The sequence below is a fragment of the Otolemur garnettii genome, unplaced genomic scaffold (assembly GCF_000181295.1).
Source record: "Otolemur garnettii isolate 467f Iridium unplaced genomic scaffold, OtoGar3 scaffold00026, whole genome shotgun sequence".
Classification (NCBI taxonomy): domain Eukaryota; kingdom Metazoa; phylum Chordata; class Mammalia; order Primates; family Galagidae; genus Otolemur; species Otolemur garnettii.
Window position 1 is genome coordinate 5,057,761 of NW_003852421.1, and position 8,009 is coordinate 5,065,769.

The following is an 8,009-nucleotide window of genomic DNA, read 5'->3' on the forward strand; positions in this document are numbered from 1 at the left end:
CCATGCCCAGCTAATTTTCCTATTTTTTGTAGAGATGGAGTCTAGTTCTTGCTCAAGACAGTCTCAAATTTCTGATCTCAAGTAATCCTCCAGACTTGGCTTCCCACAGTGCTAGGATTTCACCTGGCCTGTGTGCCATTATCTAATTTTTTTGTTTGTTTCCTCAAAATAAAAATGGCTGGTAAAAGTAGTGATATGTAGATACCTCCCTCTACAGAAAGAATTAACATTGAAGGCCTGTGACTGCTATCCTTAGGCCTACTTTTAAGGTTGGCCCTGGCTGGGGGCTAGAAACTTGACTAATAAATAGTTCCCTACACTGTTATAAAACTTTCCACATATTATAAAAGCCAATGCTAAACGCCTCTTTCTTTCTGAAGTCTGGAAGTTTGGTACATGCTAGGCAGAGACGCCTGCTTGGCCAGTCCCCATTAAAAGCCCTGGACTCCTGGGCAAGCTTCCCTGGTAGATCACATTTTATGTGTATTCCCCACAACTAGTTGCTGGGGAAGTTAAGTGTATCCTGTGTGACTACCTGGGGAGAGGACTCTTAGATGCTTCTGCCTGGTTTCCTCCATACTTCTCCCCAAGGCACCTGTTCCATTTGCTGATTTTACCTTTTTCTGAAATAAAGCTCAGCCACAAGTATGACCATATGCTGACTCCTGTGAGTTCTCCCAGTGAATCACTGAATCCACAGATGGTCGTGGAACCCCCAACACATCTCCCCACCAGAAAGTAGTGTAATCATCCCCTAACCTAGCTTGAAGGTGGGTTAGACTTAGTGACTTGCTTCTAAACAGAATAGAGAAAGGGAAAAATACAAATATTACAGTGGAGGATCCTGGCAAATGCTACCTCAACCAAGCCATCACATCATCACTGGTACCATGTTGATAGGAGGTACCTCCCAATGTAATATGATCAGACAGGTACTCCTGTCTGTGGGTATCCTTCCCATAATCTAATCACAAGAAAGCCAACAGGCAAATCCAAATCTAATCTTAAGAAAAACAACAGAAGAATCCAGATTGGGAGACCTTCTACAGGATACTTGGCTAGTATTTCAAGACTGCAAAGGCCATGAGAACAGGGAAGACAGAGAACCTGTCACAGATCAAAGAAAACTAGGGTGACATGATAATTAGATTCAATGTGGTACCCTGGATGAGATCTTGTAACAGAAAGAAGACTGTAGTAGAAAAACTGGTGAAATCCAAATAAAGTCTGGTGTTATATTAATAGTAACATTCCATTGTTGGTTTCTTAGTTTTTATAAATGAGACATGGTAATATAAGACATTAATAAAGGGAGAAATTGGGTGAAGAGTGTATGGGAACTCTCTGTACTATCTTTGCAATTTTTTATGCAACCCTAAAATTAATACAAAACAAAAGTTTTACTTAAACAAAGGGTGGCACACTTAACTGTAAGAAAATAACAAGTTATGTTACTGGAGGTTTTGTTATGTTTTGAATCATTCTTATGAAGCTGCTGTGACCAGTTTTTTTACTTTTTCTAACTTTTCCACTATAACAAATTAAAAACTAAAACAAAAGTTGAGAGAGAATAATGACCGCTCACATACTCACCACCCAGCATCAATAATTCTCAACTCATGACTCAACTCTATAATGCTCCATATAACCCCCCAGATTATTTTGAAGCAAATCCATATCATTTTAACTGTGTTTCAACATGTATCTTTGAAAGACAAGACTCCTCTTTAAAAAACCCAATAGGACCACCTATCTCTCACAAATATTCTCCCAGTCAACAATAATTTTTAATGTCATTAAATATAAAGGTAGTGTTCATATTCTCTCAAATGTCTTATAAATGTTCTTTTTATCTATCCCCCAGTGTATGTGAATCTAAATCTAAGATTGATACATTGGAATTGGTTTCTTAAGCACTTTTTTGTTTTGAGACAGAGTGTCACTTTGTCACCCTGGGTAGAGTGCTGTGACATCACAGCTCACAGTAACCTCAAACTTTTGGACTCAAGTGATCCCCTTGCTTCAGCCTCCTGAGTAGCTACAGGTGTACTGACTAGTTTTTCTATTTTTAGTAGAGATGGAGTGTTGCTCTTGCTTAGGCTTGAACTCCTGAGCTTAAGTAATCTACCGTGTTTCCTTGAGAATAAGACCTACCCCCAAAATAAGCCCTAGCAGGATTTCTATGCATTTGTTAAATATAAGCCCTACCCCAATGATAAGACCTAGCCACGCCATGCATTTCGGCGTGGACCGATAAGGAAGACTGGAATACCTTTTATCTGCTACAGCTCCTTTCTCCGAGCTGTTGGCACTTGTGCAGGTGCACGGGTGGTACACAGTTGCAGGCATCCTATTGCACATGTGGGAACAGCTAGGGGAAAGGAGTTCACACATCACTAACGCCAGCCCCACCAACAAAGTTGGCTCCCCCTGTCAGGTTCCAGAAGATGACTTAACTGTATTTGAATAGATGTAGGCTGTATTATACTTAATTAAAAGTAAGACATCCCCTGAAAATAAGCCCGAGTGTGTCTTCTTGAGAAAAAATAAATATAAGACAGTGTCTTATTTTAGGGGAAACATGGTACCACCCTTGGTCTCCAGTAGTGCTAGGATTCCAGGTGTGAGCCATCTTAAGTACTTTTTAATTGACAGATTTCCCTTCTACTTTTTTCCTTGCAATTGGTTGAAAAAAAGTGAGTCATTTGTTCTGTACAATTTCCCATTCTGTTTTTTGCTGAACAAATCCATCTGATATGATCTAACATATTCCTTTGTCTCTTCTCTTCCCTGTAAATTAGTTGTTAAGACTAAAGGCTTGAGGGTTTGGTTTTGGTTTGCAAGAATTTTTCAGAGGTGGGTTGTATACTCTCAACAGGATATTGGTAGTGTTCTGACTTCATTAATTAGCAGGAAGAGAAACTATTCCTCATTAACTATTTGGTTACTCTGGGGAAAGGCAAATAAAATACTGTAAGAAAGGCAAAACACTTATGACCCAGTTTCAAAAGTAGTAAGTTGGTTGCCTACTATTCTCTAAAGGGGATTAGAAAGAGTTTCTTCTCATTTGTTTGTCATCTTCCTATGATCCCTAGATTTAAACATATTTGAAATTTTTCAATCCATTTCTCTTCATTGGTACTCAGACTGTCCTAGCTTTGCCCAGTAGGAGCCTATTCAAGCTGCTTCTGGAATGCTTTAGATAAATCTCCAGTAATTTTTAGTAGCTTCTTTGCTTTCTGGCATGACCCAATGCTCTGTATTCATCCTCTACAGCTCCTCCAGACTTGGAATTGACAAGTGTCTAACTACCATTGGGATTTAGAAATGAATTCAAAGCCTGAGCACTATGGCAGCTTACTGCCATTAGGCTGGTCATTATTTTTAACTTTTCAGTGGACAAGGCTAGGAAAAACATACATATTTTTTAAATTCACACTGACAGTCAAATTCAAATTAAGGACTACAAAATTTTTAATTACTCTCCTCTGTCTTATCTGTTTCTTTCCAGTTCTTAAAACACCAACATAATCACTTTTATAATCATTGATTCAATGAAATAACAATACTATACTAGCATCAACAAAACCATGCTGAAAACCAGTTTAAACTTAAGACATCAGATTTAAGATATTAGTTTAAACTTTTTGTTTTGAAGGTATATTCCACTCGGAATGTTCAAATTTCTGTTTTAAAGTTTCTTAGAACGATTTCTGAGTAGCACTGTCATCATTCAGAAACACAGATCTGCTTCTTTAGATTTTACTTGATTTTTAGGAATTGCTCTTTATAATTAGATTCTTTTAAATTACAAGAAACATTTACGTGGCTCCAAAATGACATCTATAAAACAAAATATAGTCAAAGAAGTCTAGCTTTTATTCCTATATTTTGTGCTATTGGCTCCATTGCTTTCTCTTTGGTAATTATTTTTAACAATTTATCCAACCCTTGTTTTAAGCATAAGGATATACATACACATGCGTATGCAAATACATATGTATATATGAGTATAGTTGTGTCCATGAATGTATATGTGTAAGTGAATACAAGCATATTTCATTATGTTACACTCTGTGGATATTGTGTTCTTAACCAATTGAAGGTCTGTGGCAGCCCTTTGTCAAGTAAGTCTATCAGCATCATTTTTTCATTAAGCCTGTATTCACTGAGTGTTGCTAGGTCACATTTTGAGAATTCTCACAATCTTTAAAACATTTCCATTATTACATCTATTATGGTGATCTGAGATCAGTGGTCTCTGATGTTACACAGAGTAACATCAAATTGTATTTTGAAGGTGCTACCAACTATGCCTATAAAAGACAGCAAACTTAGGAAATGTGACATGTGTTCTGACTGCTACAGTGACCAGCTATTCCCCCGTCTTTCTCCTTCTGCTTGGGCCTCTCTATTACCTGAAACATAACAGTATTAAATTTAGGCCAATTAATAACCCTAGAATGGTGTCTAAGTGTTCAAGTGAAACGAAGAGTCACATTATCTCTCGCTTTAAATCAAAAGCTAGAAATAATTAAGTTTAGTGAGGAAGGCATGTTAAAAGCTGAGATAGGCAGAAAGCTATGCCTCTTGTACCAAACAGTTAACCAGGTTTTGCACAGCAAAAGTTCTTGGAGGAAACTGAAACTGAACTCATAAATTATAAGAAAGCAAAATAGCCTTATTGCTGGCATGGAGAAGTCTGAGTGGTCTGGATAGAAGATCCAACTAGCTATAATCAGTCTGAAGCCCAAACTCAGTACAGAACAAGGACCTAACTCTCTTTCATTCTGTGAAGCCTGAGAGAGATGTGAAAGCTGCAGAGGAAAAACTGGAAGTTAGCAGAGATTGGTTCATAAGGCTTAAGAAAGAAGCCGTCTCCATAACATCAAAGTGCAAGGTGAAGCAGTAAGTTATGCAGAAGCTCTAAGATCATTAATGAAGGCAGCTACACTACTACTCCTGGCTTCAAGCAGTCCTCCTGCCTTGGCCTCCCAAGGTGTTAGGATTACAAGTGTGAGCTACCCCGCCTGGATTTATGCTGATATTTTTAACTGAGGGGTGCTGTCAACACCTATTACAAAGGGAAGAATATAAACTAATATTTATTTACATATGCATATTGTTTCTGGGGTGAAAAATTTTAGAACAAATCTCAGCACTAATAAAGCTTTGTTTCTGCTGTGTAACCCTAAATTAAATTATGGTTACTTTCTCTTTGATTTAAAATGAATAAGAAGTGTTCACGTATTATACTTAACACAGTGCCTAGAACTAAGCACTTAAAATGTTAGCAATTATTAATATTATTACTATAGTTACTGTATTGTAATATTTTTACTAAAGATGTAATTTAATAGTATTGAAACTGCCTTCTATAAAATAAATAAAAAGGCCATAACATGGGAACTGTGGTAAGAGTCTGAACTCTGCAAAGATATAGATACACTTAAAAAATACACATTATCAGCCATTGTTCCCTCGCTTGCTTTCCTATAATTGCTTACTATTCAGTAGTCACATAGCTGATGGGCATCAAGAGTCTTAGCTTTCTTCATTGCTCTCATAATAACACCTTTGTGAAACCTAAGGCTGATCTTTGAGATATCTTCCAGATCCTGCATTCTGGAAAACAAACGAACCAAACAGACCAGTGGCCCATACCACAGAATGGATTCAACTTGTCTTGGGGCCCTCTACCTGAGAAATGACTCAGCAAGAAGACAAGTTCTGCTTCCCAACACTATATGAGTTCTTACCCAGGCAATCAGCAGGCTCAATTTGCTACCCCTTTGCCTGCCAAACTATCTTTAAAAGCCCTGGCCCCAAAATTCTCAGGGAGATAGACGAGAAATTTCTCCCATATCCCCTCATGGCTCCCTATGATATTAAACTCTCTCTCCACTGTAACCCAGGCTGTCTCAGGATGTTGGCTTCCTCTTGAGCTGCAGGCAATGAACCTGGCTGGGTAGTGACGGTATTAGAGAGGAAATGGAGATACAATAATTAAAATTTTTTTCAATCACAAAGCTGGCTAGTCCCACAAGATTTAAAACCCTATTGTACATAACACATTTATCACATGCTACATGTGACAGATACTGTAATCATATGAAATTTTATCCTGTTATTTAATAATCTGACAGTTCAACTAAAATCAAGATATCAGGATGTAAAGTGAAAATTCTAGGTTATGTTGGCCTTTTAAGGAATTTTCCCTTCATCATTTTAGCTCACATTCAAATTCCTTAACACAATCCCTCCCACCTCCTATAATTACGGTACTTACTGAACACTTTTTGCCTCTAATTTTAACCGCCATTTGCTCCAATTTTTCTAATATCTATTTTTCTTTCTCAGCCCGAACTTCATCCCTTCTATGAAAACTTTTCTCAGAACTCCACTGGGAGTTGTTTCCTTTCCCTCCCCTGAGCCCTTAGGTACTTAGTGCTTATCTTAGCCTAATAATTACACCGCTCCATTCCCTTCATTCTAGCTGTATGCAGATTTTTTCCAGAGTGGTAATGTGCCTGTAACAGAGACTGCTAGCTGTTTCCCACTGGCTTTCCCCTTCACTACATAAAATGCAGATGTAATGGCTGGAGCAAAGCTACCCTGTAAACATTAAGGATGAGGGCGACACTCTCAGGGAGATAGGAGGTAACGTTGGAAGAAAAAGCAGACTTTGTGGAGCCACCAGACCAACCCTAGGCTGTCTAACTCTGGATTTTGGCTATTAGGATAGAAAAACAAGCACTTGTTAAAGCCACTAATTTTCAGATGTGGCACGATTCACTAAGCACATTCCTGATATACCTAGGGGTTGACTTTAGTTCAACAAAGCACTAACTGAAAAATGTTTGCTAAGTCAAAACGTATACAGGGCATATGCTCTGCAAGCTAATGTGGGTCTCTGCTCTGCTCCACAAGAGAAAGGCCATGACACCTCCTCTATGGCTGGAAATGGCACAGAAGATGGTGCCTTTGCTCACTGATACCACTACATTAACATTCACTCAACATTAACATCTCACTCTACCCCAAAGGTGAGATCCTTGAGAATCCTTCTTCATACTGTTCATTAAAATCAAGGGAAAAAAATTATAAAGTTAGTCAACTCTCTTTAAATACTAATGGAAACAAGGAGAGTTTAACATAACCGAATAGTACTTCAGTAATTTGAGTAATGCTGCCACCATGTGGCACTTATTCCCTTCTTTTACAAATAAAATTTTATATAGAGAAAGATCATTGTTGTCACAATCTTTTCAATATATAAACAATTTTAGTTTTAAATGCTAGCCATTTTTTTTTAAGTGAATTGCACTTAAATGGTACAGAAAAGATGAAACATCCAGGAAGGTCTGCTTCCCTCCTTCTCCCTGTACAGCAATGCCACTTTGGGCAAAGACCATTTTTATTAAATATAAGATGTTATTGTCTGGGCCAATATAGAAAAGAATCATAAAGAATGCAGATATATATTCAAATTTAACGTCTCTAAAATTTTTTCTGCTTTTTTCTTCTAATTTGAGTGTAAATGTTAGAATCTAATATATAGAAAAGGCAGCTGAGCCTAATGTACAGGAACATTTCTGTGCTACCCTAAGCCCTCAGGAAGCCAGCTGGGGAGGTCATTGTGTGAAAAGACTGAATCAAGTGCTTTTCAGGGAAAAAAAAAACCCTAACTTGGCTGACAAAATATTTTTGAGTCTTTCAGAGACCACTCTTCAATGACAAAGACCATTCTTCAAGGCAATATAAGAATGCCTTGCTTCTCAAAGAGTGAGTCTATGTGTCTGTCTCATTCACCAGGAAGGGTATCAGTAGTTCCTGACATTATGCCTCATACAAAGTAAGTGTGCAACACATTTTGGTTGACTTTATCTAATAAGCTTGTATCTATCACATCCAATGTGAAAATTTTCTTTTATTTTTTGAGACAGTCTCAAACTGTCACCCTGGGTAGAGTGCCATGGCATCACAGCTCACAGCAACCTCCAACTCTT

General features: G+C 37.8%; 1 protein-coding gene across 2 annotated transcripts in view; it reads right to left on the reverse strand.

The window, feature by feature from the left end:
- BLOC1S5 (biogenesis of lysosomal organelles complex 1 subunit 5) overlaps positions 1 to 8,009 on the reverse strand; it is a 34,076-nt gene that overhangs the window by 19,252 nt on the left and 6,815 nt on the right. The gene's annotated exons all lie outside the window — the stretch shown is intronic.